The following is a 25933-nucleotide window of genomic DNA, read 5'->3' as shown; positions in this document are numbered from 1 at the left end:
TTGTATTCTGCAGCCAAGGTCTGCTTCCTTTTAATTGCCATTTGGGGTAATTTTCATCCCACATTAAAGGCAATTGTTTATCCATAATAACATCTGTAAATCTAGTTATGAACACACTGCAGCAACTTTACTGAATATGTAATACCCCTTTGTAGCAAATATTTTCTGGTGGTAGTAGCTAACTTTGTTACAGGCTAAGCTAGACAGGTAGTAGTATATTCAAGAATAAGTACTGTAATGGTAGGGCTTATCTTTCCAAATGATGTGATATTTTACCTGACAAGAAGGTCAAGAAAGTTTTCGCCTGTCCTCAGAACATATTCAGAGATACTTTTTTTTTTTGTCAAGGTACTGAAGGAAAGCCAGATCTGGACTGATCTAGCTTGGTTTGCAATCTTGCAGGAAGATTTACTAGCAGTCTGTATATATGATATCAGTCCAGGCATTTTAAAGTCATCTGTGCTTGAGTGAATTTGGAATCCTAGTTTTACCCTATATTTTTCCTTCAGTAGTCCTGCCCTCTGTTGCTCTTTTTAGTTAATTTAGATAGACTTACCACACTGTTCACTCAGAATTTAAGAGGCAGGAGCTGTCTCTACTCTGGGGTTATTCTTCTCCTTTGTTTGAAAAATGTTTGCTGTCATAGCTCAATAAGGTATGAGCTGCAGTTTTTAATTTTAGCAGTTTGTATTTGCTGGAAATGCTAGGTTTGCCCTTCCAAATATTCCCCTGATTCCACTTGATTTATTGACTTTCATTATATTCTTGCATAATTCTGTGATCAACCATGTGGCCATCATTAACACCGATTGGACACATAGTTGAATGCAATTTTTTTTTAAGAGAGGAAAACTCGATTTAGGCTTTTTCAATTAATTTGACAGATGCATAGATGGCACTAGATGGATAAATTCAAATTTTAAAAATTGCTTCCATGGATATATTGTATTTTTTTTTAATCTACACACAATGAGATTTTTCACATAAACAGACCTAGTTCTCAATTTCATGTAGGGACATTTGCATCTAAGATTTTAGTTTTAAAAAAAGTACATGAAACTAACTGAAGGAACATGAAGTGATTCATTAAGAGAGGTACAGCAGTTTGACAAAGGCCATTATTAATAATAATTCCCATTAGAAAGGGGAATTGAGGTCTACCCATTTTCCTTTGTCACTTTTAATTGCATATCTATATATATATATAGATATAGATATAGATATATTTATAAAACTCTGGAGGTCTAAGTACATTTAGTTGAAGTTGTGCAGCATAGCTGGATGAAAGATTTTTATGTTTCATCATTACTTGATAGTTTCATTCCCGTTATATGAAGAATAATATGTCCGCTTATGCTTTTCCCAGGTCACTTAAAACATCTCTTTGGTTAAAATAAGTCCACCCTTCTTCACCTTTTTGCCAATATACATTCTTTGGGGTTGGCATAAAATACAATGTCTTTGTTCAGAACCCTTGTCATTTACGACATCTTTGTTTTTGAGAGAGGGAAATGTATCAGGAAGCATCATTATCTGTTCTGTCCTGTATATTTAATTTCTATGTTTAGGCAATCAACTAGCTTGTTCTTTTTGCTGCAGGTGTGCACAGAACCACATGCTTTCAATGGCTTTGGGCAGTGACCAGTAGTAACATCTTTTTACAGTTTTATTAATCAGTTGTTTCATTCAGCTTATTATTTTTAGACTGACTTTTTGTTCTTGGACAACATGAGGAAAAAATAAAGGGAGCTTTTATTATAGAAAGTTTGTGGTTGATAGACATATTCTACTTTTTTAAAATTCCAGGCCGCACAACTAGAAACTTTTAACATTTGCTGCAGTTCATTCCAGGGAATGGGTTATATTGCTAAAAGTATTGGACAAAACGGCGTTATATTCCAAGTTAGGAGTCAAACAAAGAGAAATAAAGATCTCAATCATCTAAATGGAATCCTGTGGTGGGTTAGTAAAGTTACCCTTTTGTTTCAGTAAGCATAGTTTTATGGGATAGACAACAAAACGTGGTTGTCTGCTCGGTATGTTACCTTGGTACCCCTTCAGAATTTCTTAGCCCAGCCACTGATAAACTTTTAGCATTTGGCACAGGCTAATACATCCAGCCACATGACAAGATTCTGCAACCAAAAACAGTGTATCACATAGAGTAAAAGGAAATGAATGTCTAAAAATGTGACAAAAATATCCTCTGCAGCTGTAGGACAATGATAAGCTTATTCTATTGAGAAAGGAAAGATTTCTTATTTCAAATTCAATACTCTTTAATATTTTGGACCAAGCCAAGTGATGAGAAGAGTTCTGTTTGGACATGCTACTAGAAATTTTTTTGAAGATGGTCAGGTTTAATGTACTGAAATATAATACTGGAAAGGAAGTTCTGCCCTTCTTACATGCTATCATTGATCACAAACTAGAGATGTCGAAAAAAGGTATAGAGAGATGCAAATAGTTTAGTCTTGATGAATATAAAAAAATTCTAGTTTGGCAGCTACATTTAAAGACAAAATAAGGAAGAAATATTTGTTTTCTCATGCCTCAAAAGCTCAACAAGGTACTTGTCTCTAGCTTATGCCTCACGAATGAATGATAAGAGAAAAGGCATCAAACAGGAATGCACATTACTGATTCTCTCAAGGAAGCTGATTGAGGCTATCAAGAATTAGCACAATTTGTTGCTAAAGATAGATGTCCATCTCACTCAAGCTTTTGATTCATGGGAAGTTTCACCTTCTACTTTTGATGGTTTTGTTATTATTCTTGCAGAATAACTCTTTAACAAGAAGAACCTGGGCTCTGTGCTTCATTGCAGAGATACAGTAGTCCAAACTTTAGTTTTATAAAGCTAAAGCTTTCATTACCTTTAGAAGGTTTTTTGGTTTTTTGTTTTTTTGGGTTTTTTTAAAGTTAAAATAGAACAAAAGTAGGATTTGTTCATGTAAGCCATAATATGTACTCTCTCTATAGCACATCTGTATAGCTATCTTTGGGAACAAGAAAGCCTTTTGCACTAAGGTACACCTCATTCCCATTGTCAGTCAAAAAAGCAGAATGAAATCAAACTGCAATGTGATTTTTGTAATATATTAAAAAATAAATTGTAACTGTACGTATAAGGTACTTGTTCAACAGATGATCTGGGTGAAGTAGCTTAGTCAGTCAAGTAAGGCGTAAGTATAGCTAATTTGGGTTAAGGGAATGTGATTGATGACTCTGAGGTCTCTTTTGATTTTACTTTTCTCTGAGTCATACCAAATGAAAAAAAAAAATATTCTCCCTTTCACAAGGATATTCTCAACTGAAGAAATACTGGAAGAACCCAGGAAATGTAAGAAAGTAGTTTAGTTGGAGAATTTATTCTGACATATTTATCTCTTAAATTGCAGTAGAGAATTGCAGTAATAGTCTTTACATTTTTATGTAATAAAATTGTGATTTTGCTTGTGTGTATATAGTTATAACCAGTAGAGTATAAATGGAGAAACCTTTCAAAACTAGTCAGTGAAATTTGAATTGTCTCAGTTTTTTCTCTTGCTTGAAATTCTGCAAATGAAGCATTTGCTTTAGAAAGTACATTTAGTACTACTGTCAAGACTTGTAAACATGAGGATTAACGGAATAATAGAAAAAAATACAAAATAATCATTCTTTGATACAATAGTAATAATACCATCAAGATACAAGACAATCCCTTAAATTGTTTAACACTAATCTTATCTTGTGCAATGAACTAGAGAGTATTTTGTGCAGCGAAGATGTTAAGATAGTATTTATGCATGCTGAGAGGTTTCAGTAGAACTCTTCATTATCTTCATTTTCTAAAATTCCATGCAGATTGAATATCTTAGTAGTTGTCCTTTGTGTGCAATGTATACCAATCTAGATTGAGACTGGGTAAGATCTGCCTTTCTACCTGGCATTCTGGTGATTTCACTGATTTTCTTAGACCAGCATGAGAAGAAAAAAGAGTTGGGCTTTCAGGTTTCCTGGTGGCTTCAGAGCCAAATACAGCTGCAGCATTTTTCAGCCAAAAAAACCCACAGAAATATAAAGGTAAGTTTTCTAATGCTTTGATGAGACAAAGTAGGAGTGTTTTCTGCATATTTTAAGTGGAAGAAGAGAGAATCTGGAGATACAGAAACCAGACTCACTGAGTTTTGGTCGGTTTTCTGTCATTAGCAATTTCCTTGGCATTGCATTTACTTACAAAAATTTTCTCTGTGAAAGTGAACCCAGTTGCCGGTCTCCTGGCATTAATAGGGGATAGTATCTACTCTGTTCAGTGAGGAGATGCCAGACATGGGAGATTGTCACTGAATCAGAGGCTTGTCTTTCAAGGATAGATTAGCTGAACTATTTCCAGTGACAGCTCAGCCATTTGGGCAATTTGAAATTAAGAAATAATTGAGAATAATAGAAGTCCTCTTCTCTTGGATTCATCATCTATTTACTTGTTCCCAAGTTTCAAAAATTTTGGGATCTTATGGTGAAAAAAACACACAATAATGTCACTATATCTGGGCCTGTCTCTGTACTTCACAAATATCCCTTAGGAACGATGCAATTGCATGGAGTTAATCTGCTGGCCCATCTGAATTCTATATGGTTTGCATGAACTGGAACAACGAAGTCCAGCTGGATCTTATCTTTTACCAGTAACCAAGGTTTAACTGGTTGAACATAAACTGATTCAGGCTTGTCTGCATTTTTGTGAATGTCCTTACACCAAAAATCAAAGTGTGCTCTCTAGAACCCTGGTTACCCTGTGGTTCCAGTTGCCTCCTTATGATCCTAGTTAACAGAGTTGTCTGTAGCGTGCCAGAAACACTGACACTGAGGAATCATAGGGTCTTTTGGGGAAGAGACCAACAATATAAATTCAACCTTTGAGTACTAAGTATCTCCTGTACTGTTCTTTTCAAGAAATGCACCATAAAAGACATTAAAAAGAGTACAAAGAAGGCCAAAAATGTGGAACATCTTTTGTATGAAGAAATAGTTATTCATTAACCTGAAAAAGGTAAGTCAATGAGATATGATCTAGATGTCCTGTAAATCTGAATGGTGTGAAGGCTAGGAGAGTATTATTAGTCTCTGCTTCCCATAACACAAAACCACAGAAACATCAGAGAGTATTTTTGGACACAGTTTTCAGAATGAATGAAAGGTTCTTACTTTATAATGTATTATATTCCCTATTGTAATGTAAGTACAGGCTTTATGTCAAAAAAAAAAAAAAAAATCATTGTCATCATATCCAGTGCGGACAGACAAAACTGCTGTTGTTTCAAAGAAATTAATTTACCCTTACAAGTTTTCCAAAGTTCACATATTTTAGTCTTTATGTCCATGAGGTGGAAATCATGAATATCCTGTGTCTTCCTTCCTCCTTGTCACAAGTTATATGTTGAGGTGTTTTTTAAGCTTCCAGTTAATCTCAAATGTAACTCTGAAATATCAAGAGCACTGGGAAACCGAGCTCTTACAGTGAGGTTTCATTTATAATTTTACAGCTCCTGCTGAACTGCTTTAGTTCTGCCTGGTTCGCTATGACAAGTGCTAGGTGGCTGATAGTCCTCCCAGAAAACATATCCCACCTCAGTCAACATTTCTTGGGAATGTGATAGGAATGTCTTGGTGTATCTACCTACCTTTTGATAGGTAAGAATTGGATTAGAATACAAAGAAATTATTGAGATCATCATAGTAGTCCATATGACTGAGTTTTCTGGATTGTATGCAGTGAGAATCTCATAAGAACAGATTGACACTTCAGAAGTGTAATGTTTTCACATGGATTTAACACCTTCCTCAGCTATTAATCCATCATCAAGTGGCATCTGGCCCTTTAATGGACTTGGAGTTTTTAGGTAAGCAATTCCTTAAATACCAAGTTTTCTTTTTTCAGTGAGGTGCCTTGTGCAAAAGTATCAGTTGCTATAAAAAATAATTTATTTTCCTGTGATACAAACACAAAAAATCTTTCAAAGTGCCCTTTGCCCCAGGAGTAGCACTGTCCTGACTGTTCTAATTGGATTTTTTTTCTAAAAAACAGAACATTCACCTTATATCCATTACTCTCCTACTGTGAAAAAAGAGGTGTAACCTGAGTATCATCAAGAATTAGACTCAATTTGACCTGTTTCTTGGTCTTGTTTGGGGATTTCATGTAATTTGCGGATATTGATCAATCTTCATGTCTCTACAATTTTGAAAAATATAGCATTAGTACCTCATTTTAGAAGCTTAGAATGGAAACCAAGAAGAAATATGTTTGAAGTTTTTTTATCTATGGAATCAGATACTGGGCCAAGAATAGAATTAAATTTTTTATTCAGTTTATATGAGATGATATTCTTTTTCTTACTGCTTTAGTGGTTTTTTTGTTTTTTTACTATTGTAAATACAACTGCAAAACAAGGAAGTGTCAGGAGTGTTATGCAATCATACGCATTTATATTAAAAATGTTTATACTTTTTTTAAAGTAGCAGTAATTTGTGTTTGAGCAGTTTGGTTTTTCCTGACCCTACACTGATTGAACCCCTGTGAGTACGAAAATTGGCTGCATTTCTATCACTCTTTCACCCTTGTTTAGATATCCTATGAGGCATATTTCAAACTTCAATCTTTTGCCTTTCTGTCAACCCAAACCAAAGACCTTGTGTATAGGTCTTCGGAAAACAGTGGAAAGTTTTTACTTTGTGGACAAACAAGTGGCAAAGCTGCTTTACAGCTTTTTAGTATCTAGTTCAGCATGTTCAACACATTTGTTTACAGAAGCTTAGTCACTCAATAAGTTCATACATTTCCATAAAACATAAAAGAATCTATAAGTCTTGTTCATTGCATTCAGGACATGTCAATGCCGTAGAGACAGCTGGGATAAGAAGAAATTTATTAGCATTTAATTAGAGAATGCTGGAAAAATCAAAATGCCTGACTTCTGGTTGTAACTGACTATCACCCTTAATCCAGAGTGAAAATATTTATGAAAGATTATCCTTGAGGTTTGCATTTGCATTTGGGTTCCAGTTTAGGGTGTTCCAATTTAGCCCATTCATTGTAATGGCCTTCCTCTGCTCCTATATATAATATTTTTCCTTAGAGACCTTCAAGTGCTCAGCATTCCTGAGCTTGCATTTAACCTTACTTCTTTCTCTGTTTTTTTTTAGCAATGAGTAGTTTTTGCCATAAACTATTACTGGTTGTTACTGCTTTAATGCACTAATCCAGGTTTTTAAAACTTATGCTGCCATTACAATCTTTCTTCAGATATATTATTTTACTTTCTTTGGTCTAGCTGTTCTTTGCTTCTGTATATGAGAGATATGTCTTTCTTTTCCTTGTGTACTCATTCCTTATACATCTGTAACACAGAATTACAAGTTGCCTTCCTCTAGTTGTCACCATGCCTCAGTTTACTGATGCCTTAATTGGCAGGCTCATGCAAGTTCATGATCATCTTCTCAACTTCTTTTCCCATGTCATTTCTTTAAGAAGCAGGATGTCAGACTGGTCTTCTGTAAAATTCTTCCTGTGGTCCCATAAAACATAGGCTTTTCACTCACTTGTAGGTACAAGGATGTGTTTATGACTAGCAAATATTTAGCAAGCTTGCTGCACTTCAAAGATTGGGTCATTGTTTTGTGTGGTTTCCAAAGTCATCTGTCTGTCTAAAATTTAATGGTCTAGAAATGAAATAGACAGTGTTTTTGTAGACAACAAATTAACTGTGAGTTGGCTTACTATAAAACATGGAAGTTTAAACCAAAAAAAAAAAAAAGGAATAATAAGTGAGATAAACAATGTGCAGGATGTTTTTTTGGTGAAAATTAACTTTGTGAATTCAGTCTTTTTTCTTTAATTACTTCTCTTTTCCTTCAGATCTTGTTCCTAGAAGACATTAGAAATGTCTTCTGATTTCAGTTAGATTATTAGAAGGTTTGAAATGATTAATTATGAGACACAGAATTGTACTACCCTTTGAATCTGAATAAATTTTATCTTCTCTTTCTTAACTCAACTGGTGAATTTTGAACAACAGCCACATCTACCTCTCCTAGGAGGACCTGTACAATCTGTGGGGCAGAGCTTGACAGTAGAATAAAGTCATGTCCACCTGGCATACTTTCTCTTTGTTTTTCTGGTTGCATTTTCACTGGAGTGAGCGGACCATCCTTAGCATTGTGGTAACTTGGGTTTGATAGCCAGTAGTTAGAACAGCACACAGCTACGGTCTGGAGTCTCGAGGCAGAACACTCTGAGCTTTGCAGTTTAGGCATTAGCACCCAAGAACAGTTCCCCACGTGTCAGTACATTAACTTATTTTTTGGGACTCCCAATACTTTTGTAGTTTTATTTCTGTAGTCCTAAACACGTTGTTTTCACTTTGGGTCAGGTGCATACTGTGCTGCAAGATTTTGGGGTTTTGCCTGGAATTCTATTTCTGTCAAGAAAACCCCAAACAATGCCACCCAGTTATTTTTGCCAAAAAGTTACTAATCTGCTGAGGAATGGATACTTATGGATTGCAGGACAATTCAGGATGATGGATACTTCAGGAGGATTCTACTCCAACATTCTGTCCTTAGCAAACTCAGCTGTGGATCAGAGCAAATTGCTCAGGGTTTTATTCAGTGACAGCTGGAAATGCTCTCCCTGCCTGGGGCCCTTTGTACCTGCTGTGGTCACCTGAAGGTCCCACTGGCCTCTTCATCTCTCCACCTGTACAGAAGGCCTGTCCTCCTGCATATGGGCCTGTCTGCTGCCCCAGTTTGTTGCCCCCAGCAAACCTGACAGGATGCACTTGGTCACCTTTCCAGGTCACTGACCAAGATGTAACACAGAACCAACCCCAGGGTGGCCCCTGTGGGATCACACAGGGCACCAATGAAGGAAGGTGTGACCCAGCGGCCACCCCATCTGGGCACAGCCACTCAATCCATGTTTACCCCAGTGATGAGGCACACACCCCATATCCTGCTTGGCTACAGGGACATTGTGGGAAGGTGTTGGAAGCCTTGCTTGAGTCAACCTAAATGATAGCTCCTACCTTCTCCATGTCTGTAAATTCAGTCATTTTATAACAGAAGGCATCCAGCTGGTTTGCGCACAAATAGCTTTTGGTCAAAACACCACAACAATTCCCCATCACCTTTTTCTCTTTCATATTCCAGAATGCCCTATAAAGGACCAACTCCTTGATTGTACCAGGGATCAAAGTAAAGTTTGTAGTTTACTTTCTCCCTATAGACAGAGATCTCCCAAGACTCCCAGAAATCTCCAAGACTTTTCTTGATGAATGGCCTTGCAAGAACATTAGCCAGCTTCCTTAGCAAAACTAAGTAGTAGTAAAACCCGAGAGTTTATTTAGAGCTCACAGTAATTGTGGGCTCCTCCTCTGCTGGTCATTATTGTTGTTCTTGAATCCTATCCTTAAGTATAGAGAAAACCCTCATTAATGAATAAACAGACAAAAGTCATTCCTGGTTTAAGCCAAGCTCATCTGCCCCTGTATGAGAGCCCTATGTGTTGGTGCTGTCTCAATGAGAGCCTCTTCCCCATCTACCTTTACTGTAAGTTTTTACTCATGCACTGCCTATTTCAGTCATGTGACTTTTCCCTCCATATCCCAGTCACTGTGGTTTTGTTTCCATCCAAGTGCAATTGTGTGTCTACCCTGGCGTGGGAGCCTGACATCCTGCAACTGGTCCTGTAGTCTCTTCTGCTCCCATTTCCAAGCACCCTTTTTTTTTATTCGATTCTAATCATCATTTCATTACTAGTCTCTGGGTTGTCATCTCCCTCCTCCATTGCTTCTGTTTAAAAGACTTGTCAGTGTGATTTAATCTTTCCTCAGAAATCATACTTTCCACATTGTTACTACCAAGGAGAGATATGGGTTTTATATTGTTACTTCCCTCCTACCTGGAGATATTGTTCCCCGCCTTAAGTCTTGCCTATGGCTTCTGAAGTCATGATGCCACTCTGTGTACAGCAGCATTATTCAGATTTTAGAGCATATGTACACTAAGTAAAGGAAGAACGACTGTGACTAGTTGTTTATAGCTGATAAAGCATGACAATAATTTCCTGAAAACAATCTGATTTTGTCATATTTTTCTGATTATAACCTTGAAGCTCAACCTATCATTGCTGTATGAATTTCTGTAAGTGTTTGCGTTTTTAATCTGTCTGGAAGTTTGTTTTCATAGTTTAAAGCTTTTATATCTTTACTTTTTTCCTCATAAAATAGAATATTTATATGTGTAAGCTCTTATTAAGAATTGATAGGTATAAATTTAAGCTTTATGAATAATTTTAAGGGTTTTGTTGTTTAAATTACGATCATTGCCATGATATTCTCATTTCTTCCATATATATTCATGCACAGTTCTTCCTTTCATACACAGAAAATCTCATGAACAGGCATAATGAGTTAATCCTCAATATACAGTCAAGCTAGAAACAAAAATTTTAATTTTGCAACTACATTTACAGAAATCCAATGTCAAGTATTAAGATTAAAATTTTTCAATACCTTGGTGTGTCAGACAATTTTTTAGCTAAATGACTTGCCTTACTCAAAGACTACTCAAAGTAGAAACCATTCTAGTCACCTAACTGTCCCTACATATTTGGCAGTTTTAGGTTAGCAGTTTCAGAACGTGTTGAACATTTCAGACTTCAGTTAGGTAGCCATCCTTACTAGCATGTCAAAATGACTGTATTATAACCTGTGTAACCTTGGTGGGTTTTGGCATTAACAAGTGCTTATAGTGAAAATTTGAGTTGTTTTAAAGGCAATCCCATTTTTTTTAAATTCCACTTTGACCATTACAGTTGCAGTAAAGGAAGAGAAGGAAATATTTCCAGCTACCATTTTAGATTTTAGTTGCAATGTCTTCAGCTAAGTCAGGAAGATCTCAGAGTAAAATCTCTGACAGTGAAGATTATACTCATAATCCTGGAATCAACTTACAGCTAAAATAATCACACGAACTGATATTGAAAAAGACCATGCTTTTGTGACCACATCTTTCTGTGTTTGAGCTCAGCCTCCTCACTGTCTTACTGACTTGCAGAAATTTTCACATAATTCAAGCACACACTCACAGTTACAAACAAGATCTGTTGAAAATGCATTTTTACCCTGAAAATTTGCCATAATATGAAATCAGAGAATGTCTTCCTGCTCATAAGAAGAGGATAAAGATTCACTGCTAGAAGGCTGCTGAAATGAATATGTCTGAAATATATATAATGTAAATAATTTGTTAACAGACGAAAAATACCTAGAATTATTTCCAATTCTAATAGTGTGCTGTTTGTCATCAATTTTTTCATGAATGGAGTAGCTTATTTCAGGCAATAAATTGCTCCCACACTCTCTGTTATAAGTATTCCTCCAGGTGTCCCGCACTCAAACACAATTTTATGGCTCCACAGGAGTTAGGATATATTTCTGTTACTTGGTTGAATGCACAGAGCAGCTCCTTGAATCATGCTCCCTGGGTGAATTATGAATTGAGAATTTCCCTTCTGCTGTATTTGCTGAAAAGGGCAGCCATTTCTTTTGACAATCATTCCTGTGAGCCAGCAGAAATCTGCAGCAAGTGATTACACATAGAATGAAAACAATGGGACTTGATTTAAAAGAAAACCCCACAACTGAATAATAGTAGAAATAACTTTTGCTATGACTACTAGTAGTTGTCATTACCATGTTAGATGAGTTAGCCAAGTTTTTTCTTCTGCAAGACCATATTGTTATAGGGTCTACAGAAGGATCTTTACCATCAGCACCTTCTTCAAGGATGTAGCGGGTTTGAATGTTCCCCTCAAATGTTTGCTGAAGAAACCAAGATGTGAGGCATGATCAACACACTGGAGGGAAGGGTTGCTGTCCATAGGGCCCTTACAGGTCTGAGAGGGGGCCTGTGCAATTCTCTTGAAGTTCAAAAAGGGCAAGTGCAAAGTCCTGCACCTGGGTCAGGGTAACCAACAGTATCAGTAGGGGCTGGGGGTTGAAGGGACTGGGAGTGGCGCTGCCAAGAACAACCTGAGGTGCTGATGAGTGAGAGGCTGGACACGACCCAGTTATTAGTACTCCAGTCCTAGAAAGCCAAATGTGTCCAGGGCTGCATCCAAAGCAGGGGAGGGAGGGGATTCTGCCCCTCTGCTCTGCTCTGCTGAGAGCCCACCTGGAACCTGCATCCAGCTCTGGGCTCCCAGCACAGGGAGGTCACAGACCTGTTAGAGCAGGTCCAGTGAAGGGCCATGGAAGTAATGATCAGAGGGCTGAAGCAATTCTTCTCTGAGAAAAGTTTGAAAAACTTGGATGATTGACCATGGAGCAGAGGTCGCTCCAGGAAAACATAATTGCAGCCTTTCAGTACTTAAAGGGGATTTATAGGAATAATGAATATCAAGAAGCAGACATGCATCAGAACTGTCTTCATTTTTCTTTCTTTGTTCTGTACAATGTTAACAGAGTAACTATACTTGTTTGTGTCTTCCCTCCTTAATGGCAGATGTAAAAAACTGGGAAGGAAACTGGAGGCAAGGGAGAGAAGGTGCGTATTTTGGTGCGCGTACTCTCCTGGAAAGGAACTATGAATAAAAATTCAATCAGCAGCTCTCAATGTTCTTTATACAGAAAGGAATATCTTACAGATTTCATGTATTTGTTTAACAACAAAAAGCTTCTTTATAAGTCAACTTGGGTATCTTTTCAATATATTTATCTTTTCCCTGCAATAGATGCCACAGTTCTGATACAAAATATCCTAAGTACATAGCAATTGTTTTATATAGACCTGCATGTTTTGTAGAGAATTATCTCAGACAGTGTTCTGTTGCTTATTATGAAGCCAAAGAAGATTATTCTTAAAGCTGTAGAAATAAATTGAGTGTCTGAGTCCTTTTGCAAGCACACAGAATTTGAAGTTTTAAAAACTTTCTTTTTTTTGCTACTCATTGAAATGTTTTCAGAAAGATTTCTTTATTTTGGCATATCAGGGGCCTTCAAGCATGATTGGAATTCTGCACGGCATCATAGTTCTGATTTGCACGTGCTCTTAGAGACACTATTCAACTGTAAATTAATTATGGAAAATAATGGGACTCTATAATTAAGGTTTGGCAAAATTCATTAAGAATATTTTCTATCATATTTTAAACATTTTTATATTGAATGAATATGCTCAAAAATGGGGTTGCATTTTTCTTTGCTTGAATTTCTGAGTCATTAATAAACTCTTAATAAGCTGATGAAATGTCTAGTTACATTGTGACTCTGAAAAATTTAATTCTGAAAAGTTAGTAGTTTCTTACCTAAATGTTCTACTTCTTATCATAGTTTGTATGAATCAGCAACAGCACTGTTTGTTAGGTTTCATTGGGAGAGAAAGATAGTCCTGACTGTCTATTGTCAATCTAAACCAGAGTTTCAGTTCATTTTTGATCCTTCTATAAATTGTAGGAAAGTCAATGAGAATTTTTAGCATTGCTAACAAGTAAAAGAATATAACAAAAAAAGGATGTCCGTGTTTTGCATAAATCATTACATGTTGATGTAACTGTGTTTATTAATCACAGGAAAATAATGCAGAATCTAATTTTGTAAAATTAATTGTTATTTTGTTTTAAACACAGATGTCTGAAACATACTGGAAGTATTAGCTTTTCTGACATAGTGATAGAAAATACAGCAGCAGCATAAAACCAATTATTTTTGCTTATAGAAATGCTGAGCAGATGGCTTAGCTTCTTCTTTGTGATGGTTATATGCTTTCTGGGTTTGACACTGTTCAGGTATAAAGACTACAGCATATACGGCACATAGCTGTACCATCCTTCATTTTCACTCCAACCTGACAAGAAACTTGTATGTAATTAATATTAGTAAATAATTCTTAATAAATTAGTTATTTACTGGTTTTCAGTCTCAAAACCATAAATGTGCTATTGAAAATCCTTTGAACTCATTTTTTAATAGAAGACTAAGCAAACAAAAGTAATACTTTTATAGAAATGTACTAAGCCTCCTAAAACATTTGCATTAAGGAATGCCAGTTAGCATTTCTTTACTTAAAATTTTTGTTGTGATTCAAGTTGATCATGGACACTAAATGTTGTCCTTAAGTTGCCAGATATGAAAGATGTAGAGACTACTAGCCTATTCCCCAAATGTTCCAAGTATACAAAACCCCTATTGACTCTCAAACAAAGGGTGCAGAAAGCAGCTTTGCAAAATTTCTTGAAATAGCTGTCATAGGTTATCTCTTCTGGGGATACAACCACATATCTTGTTACAACAATTAAACCAATACGCTTAACATTTTTTAAGGAAATCATGAACTTTCTGTGTCCTGAATGCAGCCATTAAACTCTTCCTTATACAGTGTTTCTTTCTCTCCTTCTCAGTCAGTACTTAGACACCCACGATATCCAGATGCTCTTAAAAGGAAAAGCTGGTTTATATACCCATTGCTGCTTCCAGCTGTTATTTTTCTGAGGCAGGAATGTTCTTTAAGATAATCTGGTCCATCTACTTTTACTGGGAAATCAAATGGCTAAGTTAAAAGTCAACATTAAGTGGGGATATCATCTACTATATCTTATATTAAGATGCCTTATTCTGTACCCAGTGTTGGGAACTCTTCTTTTAGACTGCTGACTTCATTCCAGAAAAAAAAAAAAAAATGTACTAAAGATCCATGTAAATGGAAGAACGTATTCAGATGATTTGGAGAAAATTTAGCAAATAGTGGAAAAAATTTTTAATGTACAAATCATATCACTTAAGGAGGAATAGTTCTTTATTTTATTAAACTTAATTTTTTGATTTTTTTAATTTGAAAAATTTAGTAGTGATTTTCACATATTTTTCTAATAAATATAACCACAGATAAAATATTATTTTAAAATTCCAGGCCTTGAAGTTATACAATGTAAAGTGTACATTTCTGTTGTGAAGATAAACCTTTCTCAAATTACATGGTTGAGAATTTTTAGGTAGGGAGTATTTTTTGTCAAATCAGAATAATCCTTTCTTGAAAAAATTAAAATATGTAAATTCATTATCATTCTGAGCTTTCCATGGTAAAATTTAAATTGAATATTTATTCATTTTAATTGGAATCAAAATGCTTTAAGTCACCGAGTTAAAATTGACTTTTCTTTTGACTTACCTAGAGGTTAATTTTTATTTTGCTGCATGGGGATAATGGCTCATAAGAGATGCAAATCCAGGCTGATCTGATAGCATTCCAGAAGTGAATAGATTACTCTTTGGATTACACTTGCCTTTAGATAAATATATTCCATTGTAGGAGGCAAATAGCATTTAGTACCTAAATGAGGACAGCTAATTGTTATGCCTCTGAAATGGAAGGGAAACAAGATCAATATAGCAATAAGAGCATAGAACAGTTTTAAAGAAACAGAATTTAATATTAATTTAGCAGTGGAAGCTTATATTGATGACCTAAAAGTAAACATAGGGGTTTTTTGGCAGAAGTTCCATGTTGCTCTTCAAAAAAGAGTCATCAAATTTCCTTATAGACTTCTTGGTACTGTATTTATTTATTTAGGGAGGCCATCTGTGGTTTAAAAATAATTTTTTTCAGTTCTACTGTAAGCTACCATAGAGTTAATTCATTTCCACTTAAGTCCTGACAAATTTGGAGAAGACTATTACTGCTTACTATTGTTTTTCAACAGGTCATCCTCAGCATTTTTCTTGTCTCCCCTAAGTTTGGAAAGACACATTTTAGCTGTAAGGAGTTGCAACTCCTTAAACTTCATACTGCAACAATCTGTTCAAAATTTGTAGTGGATATTTCCAATGTATCACAAGGTCTGTAACGTGTAAACTTTTCTCTATACCAGGCAATGTCAACACAAGGTCAGGGCAGTTAGTTGTGGATTTCGTGTAGTGATCCTAGTTCCACTAGGCTTGAAACCTTTATGGTCTTTTCCAGACTTTTCTAAATCTATTTCATTTGTAAGTTCAAAGAAACTTTGAGCAATTATAACAAAGAATATAATTACGGAGAACTTGAAAAGAAGGGCAAGAGTGTTCTCAAGTGGATAACTCCTAATAGAAATTCTGTAAGTATTTAAAAAGAGTAGAGGGGGCTGAGGGTCTTGGATTAGTATGGAATTAGAACTCCAGCATTTCATTTTAGTGGCTGAGTCCAGCAGAATTAGGTCCATGTTCATGCTGATTTATACTAAAGTAATGGAGATAAACAAAAGGAAGTCACAGTAGGCACTGCAGATATGACGAAAATTGCTCTGAACCAGTGTCAGTGTTCTGCAGTAGATGTTCACACCATAAACACCAGGGAATATGCAGGAACTATATCAACTCTTGTAAACACAGACATCTGATGTGATTAATCTAAATGGAATGGAAATTATTCCATTTCCAAAATGGAAAATACATCTAATATAACACCGGTAACACAAGTAAGTGGTAGAGATTCTAGAGGAATTAACTCAAAGTCAGTATATCTGCAGTAACCAATCAGTAAACATATTAAGTTTCTCCTCCTGAAGCCTTTCCATCCATTTGTCAGGATTCCAATATCTTCTTTTTCTGGCAAGACAGTGGAGAGCATCTGTATCCAAAGTGACTGCTGGGAGTTTTTAGTACAGGAACAAAAGTATCTATCTTGTTTCCCAAAAAGAGTTCACTCAGACAATATTTGCTTCTGACTATGCCCTGTTGTGCAGAAAATAAGCATGTCCATGGTACAAAAATAAGGCTTCAGTTTACATTATTACCCACATTTCAGATTATTGGCTGCTATAAAATGTCTTTCTGTAGAAAAAAATAATTGAAGTAGAAATTCTTCTACATGCTCTTTATTATATAGAAAATTTCATAGTAAATAATATAAACCTTATGAAAATCCTTTCATTTGTCAAGAAGTTTGATGTGCATATATGTAGAAACCATGAGGGAAGATTTTATGATCTCCTTTATAAGTATTTATTCTGTGATCTTTAAACCTGTATGAGGATAAGAAGAGTGTTTGTGAAAGCCACTTGGGGAAATTAGTTCAATTTGCTTGAGCAGTTACAGTCCTTTCTTTGAAATAATATACTTTAAGTAATGTCAATATGTTTTCTGTATATTTGAAATTATCCGGAAAAATAAATTACCAGTCCAGTTGTTATTAATGATGTTGGTCGCTTTTAAATTTATTTTATTTTATTGGAGTAATTATCTACTAAATTAAATCATATTGCACTTCATCTGAAATATCAGCTCAGCATTTCGGTAGTGTCTCAAATAGGTGAAACACATTTCTAATTTATAGTATGTTAGATCATGCTATACACACTGTGCTATCAAACACAGGCTGCTTTAAGTGTATATTTTATTTTTCTCTTTTATATGCCCAGATGGTAATCAGCTTGCTTTGGGGTAAACTCATGAGATGAAGCATCTGGAGTTTAGAGTGTTTTGATTTGCTTCAATACTTTCACCAAGTTCTTACTATATTACAAAATATTTATTGCTAGAGATCTTACTCTGAAAATAGTGTTGCCAAAGGGTAAGGAAATCATAAAAGTGTTGCTACCCTTTTCCAGATTATAATTCTGCTAAAACTACTGGAAACCTTAAGTGCAGGAGCTCAGCTCCCCAATCTGAAGATGAATGTCATATATTTTATAAACACAGTCCTCTGAAATGAGCCAGGCCTGCTCTTGAAACACCCATCAAGCTAAAAGTACAAGGTCGAACAACCCTTGGCTTAGTATAAGAGCTTCATATAAAGTTGATTTAGTTATTGTGACAGTTCCATATTCTCTTTTATATTGCAAAAAGGTATCAATTACATTACAGGTAGATTACAGCTGTAAAACATAGTAACTCTTATGTATGCATGCTGAAGATTTATAGATGTAACATTTTTAATTCAGTCACTTGTTTGTGTATATGACTGTGAATAAGATAAATCTGGGTGTGGAAGAGAAAGGCAATCTCAGGGGCAATTTGATTTTGTTTCAGAGTAAGTCAGAGAAGCTATAAGCAAAGCAATTCCTTCATTGGTTCTCGCCCTTTGGTAATCCACTGTATTTTAGCCGCTCTTAGTCAAGCCATGTCACTTGCGCTGAAATTGTTCTGTATATCCATGGCTAAAGCAAATAGCATATTTCTTATCCTTGTCAGCTGTAGAAATTATGCAGGGCAACTTTGAGTAACAAACAAAAGATAAAAGATGCTTACCCACCAAAGCCAACAAGCAGTGCCTTAACTCCAGGATTTGCTGTCTCATGTTGGTTATTGTAACTGCGCAAGTGGCATTGAAATTAAACTTTTTTTTCTTAATGAACTTCTCCCAAAGTTCTTGTAGTAAATTGTCTTTGGTTTTTAATGGAAAAAAAACCCCTAAATACTCAATGTTCTGCAAGAAATAAGCATTATGTAATGGGAAGCAATGTTTCTTTTTTTAAATAATAGAGACGGGAAAGATAGAGGGATAGGAGGTACATGAAAACACAGATTATAATCACATAGAAAATACAAGAGTGCTGTTGGACTTATTCTCATACAAATTAAAGTTTTTCTAATATCTATTCTTTTAATTTCTCTTGTCTTCCTATCTCAACAGCTCTCTGATTGGAAAGGAAAACACTCTTGAATGAAATGCCTAGTACTTAATTTTATCTTATGACAAATCATATTTGCTGAACTAGAAAGGAAAAAATATAAAACAGGCTGTGCAACAGTTTAGTATATACAATATAATTTCATAAACTTATTTTTTATTTCTACCAAAGAGCAATTTCTTTGAACTAGCTATCATGCAACAAAATAAAACAGTCTGTGAAACTCTGCATGACTGAAACCTACAGTTAAAAATTATGATTGTTGGTGTGTGTACTGAGTCTTTTAGTTATTCATGTTGTCTTTGTCCTGTTCAATATGACATGTTTAAACTTTGTCTTTGACTCTGCCAGTTTTGAGTTGTTATGTAATGTTGTTTTATCAAGTCTTTTGTTCATATAAGACTCTGTGTCTTCCTGTTATCCATGGTAAAAAGAGATGATTTCTCCTAGGAGACTGATATAATAATTCCAACTATTTTAACTAGTTACTCCTAAATGTCTCCAAAATGAAACAAAATTATAGGAGTGGTTTACAGAACAATGGTCCATCATGAGGTATTCAAAGCTGTTAGAGAACATATCTGACAAATGGTGGTGTTACAGGTTATTGGAAGGGAGCTGATGATGATATTTCATTGCAAGAAATATGTAGAATATCTGTCTGTCCTTAGGGAATTCTTAATAGCTGTAATTTTGTCAATGAGTAACACACCAAGCAGTGTTTCATCCACTATGAGAGGAAGTGGGATGGGCTGGGGAGAGATTTGAGTAGGAGGCATATATCCATATCAGTTACCTTAACGTTTGGAATAGCACAGATAAAAATAAAAACCTAAAGATGGTACATATATATTGACAAGACATTAACAAAACTGCCTTCTGCTTTTCAAGATTCATGTTAAGTTGATTTTGACAGGTGGCTGTAAACCTGAGGAAATCTCTGGAGGTAGGGAGAGGAATCAAACTAACACTTTTATTGTATTTATAGAGGAATGCTCTTGATGGCAAAGAGAATAAGCACTGAAAGGAGAGAGTCAAATGATTATGATTTTTTCAGTTGACTCTGTGAAGTTTATCCTGTAGTGAAGGTTTTTTGCTTTCTTGATAATTTTGAATTTTGTTTGCAACATTTTAATAATGACCAAACATTGTGACTTTCATTGGAAAATTATCAAATTTCTAAAGTCATAGAAAATAAATGTTTGTAAGTAATGATTTTACAGAGACCACAAGCTTCTTTACATCACTTTTGTCTGTAATAGTAATTAATTAAATATTAGACTTACTAAGCATTCATTGTAACTGAAGGTTATAGGATGATGAAAAATGAAGCAAATAACAGATGTTAATTATTTTATTGCTAAATCCATCCATATTTTGAACGAAAACATCAATAAATTTTTATGGGCTTTGTGGAAAGGAAATGAGATAATAATTTAGCTTCACAAGTCTAAAATTGATTACTTTTCAAAAATCTCATGCATAATCATTAGAATAGGAACTGTAGTAATTTATGATTATATGAATCTTGAGGATATTTTAAAAGGAAAATATTTGACATTTCTTCAGTTTTATCTTGATTTTGAAGCTAAAAATATTGCCTTTGTTCACTTTTGATCACTTCTGATACCTCAAATAAAGTGATGAAGGATGTGTATTTTAGGTGAGATGATTAAATATGAACCAAAAAGTACATCCAGTTTGTATTGTTTAAATATTAGAAATTATTGAAAATGTCATTGAAGATTAGTTGGATGGGTTCTTAAGAGCCTATTACCCACTGCCCTACCCCAGTGATGCCTTCTGGCCATATACGTGTTCCGCAGCTCCCAAAGACGCTTTATTTCAGTGCTTAAAGCATCCTTAGGATTTTTCCATTGAACTTTGATCTATTTTTTCTGCAATTTAAACTCAATACTTCCAGCTGTGTCAACTTCAAGATCTGATTTTGTTATTACCAGTATTTTCTTGTTTAGGATGCTGAAGTTCAACTACATATCCAGAGAGTATAGTATGCCCCTTAACTCCAAATAGGAAGCTGCGGATATTTCAGTGTAATGTCTGCCCTCACAAAGCTGCACTTCCTTTGTGTCTCCCTGGAACTTCTTGTGGCTGGGGAGCATGGAATGGAGACAGGAGAATATACAGGAGCCTCTAGGTTACAGTGGTCTGGCACAACTTAATAACTGTACTGAAAGCAGAAATGTTCTGAAGAGTTTTGCTACCTATTCCTAATGCTGATTCGTGAAGGTCTTGTCTTGGTGTGCAGCAGATATTTTTAATTAACTTCTTCAATATCAAGTCTGGGAGATTTTGATTTCAGAGAAAGTGTGATATCTTTGTCCCACATAGTTTACTTTTTTTATTAGCTGGTTATTTAGGTTTTGTAGAAAACTGTCTCTAAGCTTAATATGTATGTATGTACTGTAAGAAATCTAAAGCATGCATTGAATTAAAAAAAAAAATTTAAAAAACCTCCAAACCAAGCCAAAAACCCCCCCAAAAAAGGAAAGAAAGAAAAAAAAAATCCAACAAAAATCTATTCTTACCTTAAGCTTATGTGAATTTTTTTTTATCTTCAAAACATTAGGGCTTGAAGGAAAACACACTTTATAAGGTAATATTTTGAAAAACAACATATTAAAAAACAAGCTATTCCTCTCCTCCATGTATGTTGGGTAACAGCTCTTTCTGTAAAAAAATCCTGAACTATGATTTAATCCTAAGAAAAATATGGCCAGTAACCTTACAAAATTCTATTGTATAAAGATATTTTTTTCATGCTTTCATTTATATATAAAATTAGTTCATTATATTTTCAAGATACAGCTCTGGAGGATCTTCTTTCTTCTGGTGTAGATCATCCTTCTGTAAATCTGCTGTGTTTATTTTTCTGCAGTTTAAGCAGTCATGTTTTGGTTGTGTTTCAACATTTGGCTCTGTGACATTTAATTTTTTCAATGTAGGTCAATGTAGATCACATTACTTATTTTCCTGTTGCTCATGTTTATTGTCTGATCTTAGAACAAGACTGTCTTAGTATATTTCACATGTTTGGCATGTAGCTCAAAAAAATCCAATGGAATCTTCAATATTTCCAGGCTGTCTCTGTGTAGCATGGTTTAGTGACTTCTAGTTTTGATAATTGCTGATTTTGATATTGTTAAATTTTCAACTGTGATTTTAATGAGAGTTTTTCTCTTCTGTAAAGCAGTATCTTAATTAAGGCTGCACACACATTGTTGCAATAGACAAAAATATTCCAGAGTTACCAGAGGGGAATTCTTGCAGATAATTTTTCCTTCAAAAATCTAGGCTAAGCAGCATTTGGGGCAAAATGTTCTGCATTTTCCATGTGCAGTCTATGAAGGAAATTAATATTTTACTTAATTTTGGATTTTTATTTTTATTATAAAACATCATCTGGCTTCTTAGTACCATTAAAGATTTTGTAGAAAATTGCAGTAGTGCCTCCATATTTGTCTATCAGTACTTTTTATTTTTTTATCTCTTCCATTCACAATAATACTTACCTTTAAGATTTTTCTTGACAACTAAGCTGATGCCCTCATAAAGCAGCTCTCTAGAGCTCCCAGATGTTATATCTGAGGGGCACACAATACTTTTTTTCCGATGTGATTGCCCATTTTCCCCCACATGTACACGCACTGGCACTGACTATCCTCTTCCATTTCCACAGCTGGTTAGTAAGCTTGTGTGTTTCACCAGCATCAGCTCTGTACAACCTAAAGAGCAGCTTGGGGCCAGGGGCAGCGTGTTTTTAGGTGAGATACTAGTGTTATCCTGCAGCTGGGAAAACTGATTAGCTCGTTTGTGTCTCACCTGTTAGGCAATCACTTATCTCTGAAGAAGCTGCTTCTTGCTGCAGAAAAATTTAGCTTCTCTGATAGTCTCTTGTATTGACCTTGTTGAATTCCCACTAGGGTCTTAATAACAACAACCCTCTAGTCCTCCCCTACCACTTGAGTTTTACGCTTAGAAATAATGTAGTAGTGAGATGGAGATGTTATCAACATTTGGGTTATCACCAGTTTGACCCTTGACCTTCTCTAATGGAGGAGTTTTTGATGTTGATACTCCATTTTGCTGCTACATTTTGGTGAGGAGAGAAATCACAGAATCTGGAATGGTTCAAGGTGGAAGGGCCATCTCGTCCAACAGGTCATCTGGTCCAATGTCCCTGTTCAACAGGGTCATCCAAAAGCACATGGCACAGGATTTCATCTAGCCAGTTTTTGAATATTTCCAGTGAGAGAGGCTCCACATCCTCTCTGGATGATCTGTTCCAGTGATCAATCATACATAAAGGAAAGAAGTTCTTCCTCATATTCAGGTGGAACTTCCTGAGCATTTGTTTCTTCCTCTTTAGATCTGATATCTAAATATCCTTTGAAGGTTAATTAGAATATAATGCTGGGTTCAGAGTTTAATTCTCTCAGCCTCCAAAATCTCATGCTCACCCTTGTTTCAGGTTTGTTGTGTGTCCAACCAAAGGTGAAGGGAAACAACTATAATACTTAAAATATTTCTCTTTGGCGTCAGCATAAACTAAATGAAAAAAAAAATAGAGTCATGATGAATTGGCTTATTTGTGGAATTTTTGCACTTTTTTATTTTTGTTGGTTTTTTTTTTGTTTTGTGGTTTTTTTTTATTATTAAATTTTTTGGTTTTTTTTTTCTTCTTCCAATTCCATTACATTGTGTGTTAATTCTGAAAAGAATTCAAAGAGAAAAAATTTCAAAATCAATAAATAGTTACAATTCTCTAGGAAGAGAAAACCTGGAAAAAATATTGCTGTGAGTTTAAATAAATTTTCTGTTTTGTCTTGAAATTTTGTCCTACAGAGATATTAGGGAATTGATGCAAATATCATGCCAAAACTACAGCTTTGGTGAATATGCAACCGAGCTTCTTCTCTAGGGAAATATTTGTGTTTAGTGGAGACAGTACCAGACCCTGGAGTGCTGACAGTTCATTGCTGTCTTTCAAGACTGCTTCTGCAAGTTGCATAAATTCCTTATGTTACAGATGTACTCTGCAGTTTAGCTGTTAGTCTATTTACCTTGCCCATTATGAACCACAAACTATAATATAAAATCATTGAATTAGCTCATATATTTGTATACCACATAACAAGCTAGTTGAATGAGAGTTAGATAAAACATATTTCATCATCAAGTTTGCCTTTACTTGTGATATCTAATCTTTTCTGTAACTGCTGTATATTTCTATTATATCCTAAGAACATAAATAATTATAAATAATATTCTTATTTCTTTTTTATATGATGTTTTTCATTTTACAGAACAATCTCAAATAAATCACAATATGTTTTATGTAGATATGCAGGGTAACCTTTTTCAGGTATTGGGAAAGGTCTTGGAGAAGTAATTTGCATATGGAAGAAGAGAAATAATTTTGTTATTTTTGTTGGGTTTTTTTTAAAAGCTTGTGTGAGACATGTTGATCGAAAGAGCTTATGGCATTTTTCACATTAATTTTGAAATAGCGCAGTCTTTGTTAGTCTTTCGTATCATTATAGTTTTGTTTTATCAATCTGTGGTTCTTTCAGGCATGTTCTGGTCCTGACATACATGTGATTGAGAAGTTTTCTTAACTCCTCAACCTTCATTGTGTAAGACAGGTGTTTCTTCATCTGTCCTATTAAATTAAATGGAAAGTTCAGATTTTAATTAAATGCGACAAGACATTCTAAAACCCTCCTTTCTTACTGTAGAGTTGAAAACATGGATGGAGAAATCTGTGGAGGTGAGAAGTTCTATCACCAGCAGAGAAAAAAAGTTAATCCTACTGCTGAAGTGATTTTTTTCTCTTTGTCTCTATTTGGGTTTAGTGCTTTGTCAGTTTCACCTTCAGATCTCCAGTAAATATCTCTCTATCCTACCCTAGGCAGCGCAGTAGCCTGCTCCCCTTGAGTGCCAATGACTGCACTCTATTTTTTGGTGTTATTGGGAAGTTTCAATTGCCTCTAACCCTATTTACCTTGGCAGACACATTTATGTCTCTGAAATTTTTTTCTGTTCCTTTTCGGACAAGAGCTAAATATAATTTGAAAATGTCTCAAGACATTTTCTTTGAGACCATCACCATTTCAAAAATCTCTGTACAACTGATGACTAAATAAATTTTCTTTTCTTTTCTTTTCTTGTTTTTACCTAGTAAGTGAGGCGTGGAGCTGGAAAACTTGGCAGAAAACTCTTTTGTCTTTCCTGCTTGTATCTATGGAACCTGGTTTGCAAGGTAAATGTTCCATTTTAATTGACTGTAATTGTATGCTATTAAAATTTTAAATGTCTAAATGATCTTATGGTACCTCTAGGTTTTAAAGAAAATACCCTTGCTCAGTGTTTAATTTACACTTTTAGAGTGAATTCTACTAGAATACTCTTGCAACTTTAAATAAATGCAATTAGTTCCTTTGCATTTATTAAAAAATAAACCTCACTCTCAGGAAGAAAGGAAAAGTATGACAAGATCTAAGTAATTTTTGAATTTCTCAGGTATTTCTATTACATTTCCATCAATCTGAGTGAAAAAAAAAAAAACTAGATTAATGTGAATACATTCATTATGTCAATATGTATTTTCTGTATTGTGTGTTTATTGGGACTGTTGTGTTTATTCGTGACTTTATTAGAAGGAAGACTGAAGGTAATTCTTGAGACCCCTGGCCTATGTTTGCAATTTTCATTGCTATATAGTTTTCAAAGTAAGAGATTCTTATTCCTGCTCTTAAACATAGCTTTTAATAATGATATCTGAAAGGTAATTGTATTCTATATTTGGAAAATCTAGTTTTCTAGAGTTCAGAATACCTCAGCGAAGCTGGCTTATTTTGTTATAATGATTTTATTATAATTAAGTACTGTGGAAGGCTGCTGTTTCTACCAGAAAAAATATGTTACCAAGAAAATATTAACCTGGATACCTCCTTCAGGTTTTGTTGCTGTTTGCTTTGACACTTTTCTTGTCCCAGCCCTGAATTTTATCTTTGAAATTGTCTTAATTGTCGTTAGGAAAGTTCTTTCTTCTCTAGTCTTTTTGCCATTGAAATGGCCATTTCTGCTGTTTTAGACATGGTGAAACAAATTTTTCAAAATATGTCCTCTTATGTGTGTCCTCAACAGCAAGCTATGCAACAGCCACTCCAAATTTGTGTTGGGGAAAAGAATTACCCCTCTTGACAGAAGTGCCACTGGGAGCACTTGTATGTTCAAGGTGGAAAATTGGGCATTTTGAAAAAC

The 25933-nt window shown here is 35.0% G+C and overlaps 1 protein-coding gene across 3 annotated transcripts in view; it reads left to right on the top strand.

Moving 5' to 3' along the window:
* The window catches only part of LINGO2 (leucine rich repeat and Ig domain containing 2), a 478352-nt gene that overhangs the window by 135197 nt on the left and 317222 nt on the right, over positions 1–25933 (top strand). For 2 of the 3 annotated variants that reach the window (XM_058044150.1, XM_058044149.1), the window contains one exon: positions 24849–24929. The gene's annotated coding sequence lies outside the window, so the exon portion shown is untranslated. The remainder of the gene's footprint in view (positions 1–24848; positions 24930–25933) is intronic. The other variant, XM_058044151.1, reaches the window with a different exon arrangement.

The sequence above is a fragment of the Melospiza georgiana genome, chromosome Z (genome assembly GCF_028018845.1).
Source record: "Melospiza georgiana isolate bMelGeo1 chromosome Z, bMelGeo1.pri, whole genome shotgun sequence".
NCBI lineage: Eukaryota > Metazoa > Chordata > Aves > Passeriformes > Passerellidae > Melospiza > Melospiza georgiana.
This window is presented reverse-complemented; position numbering and strand designations above follow the sequence as displayed.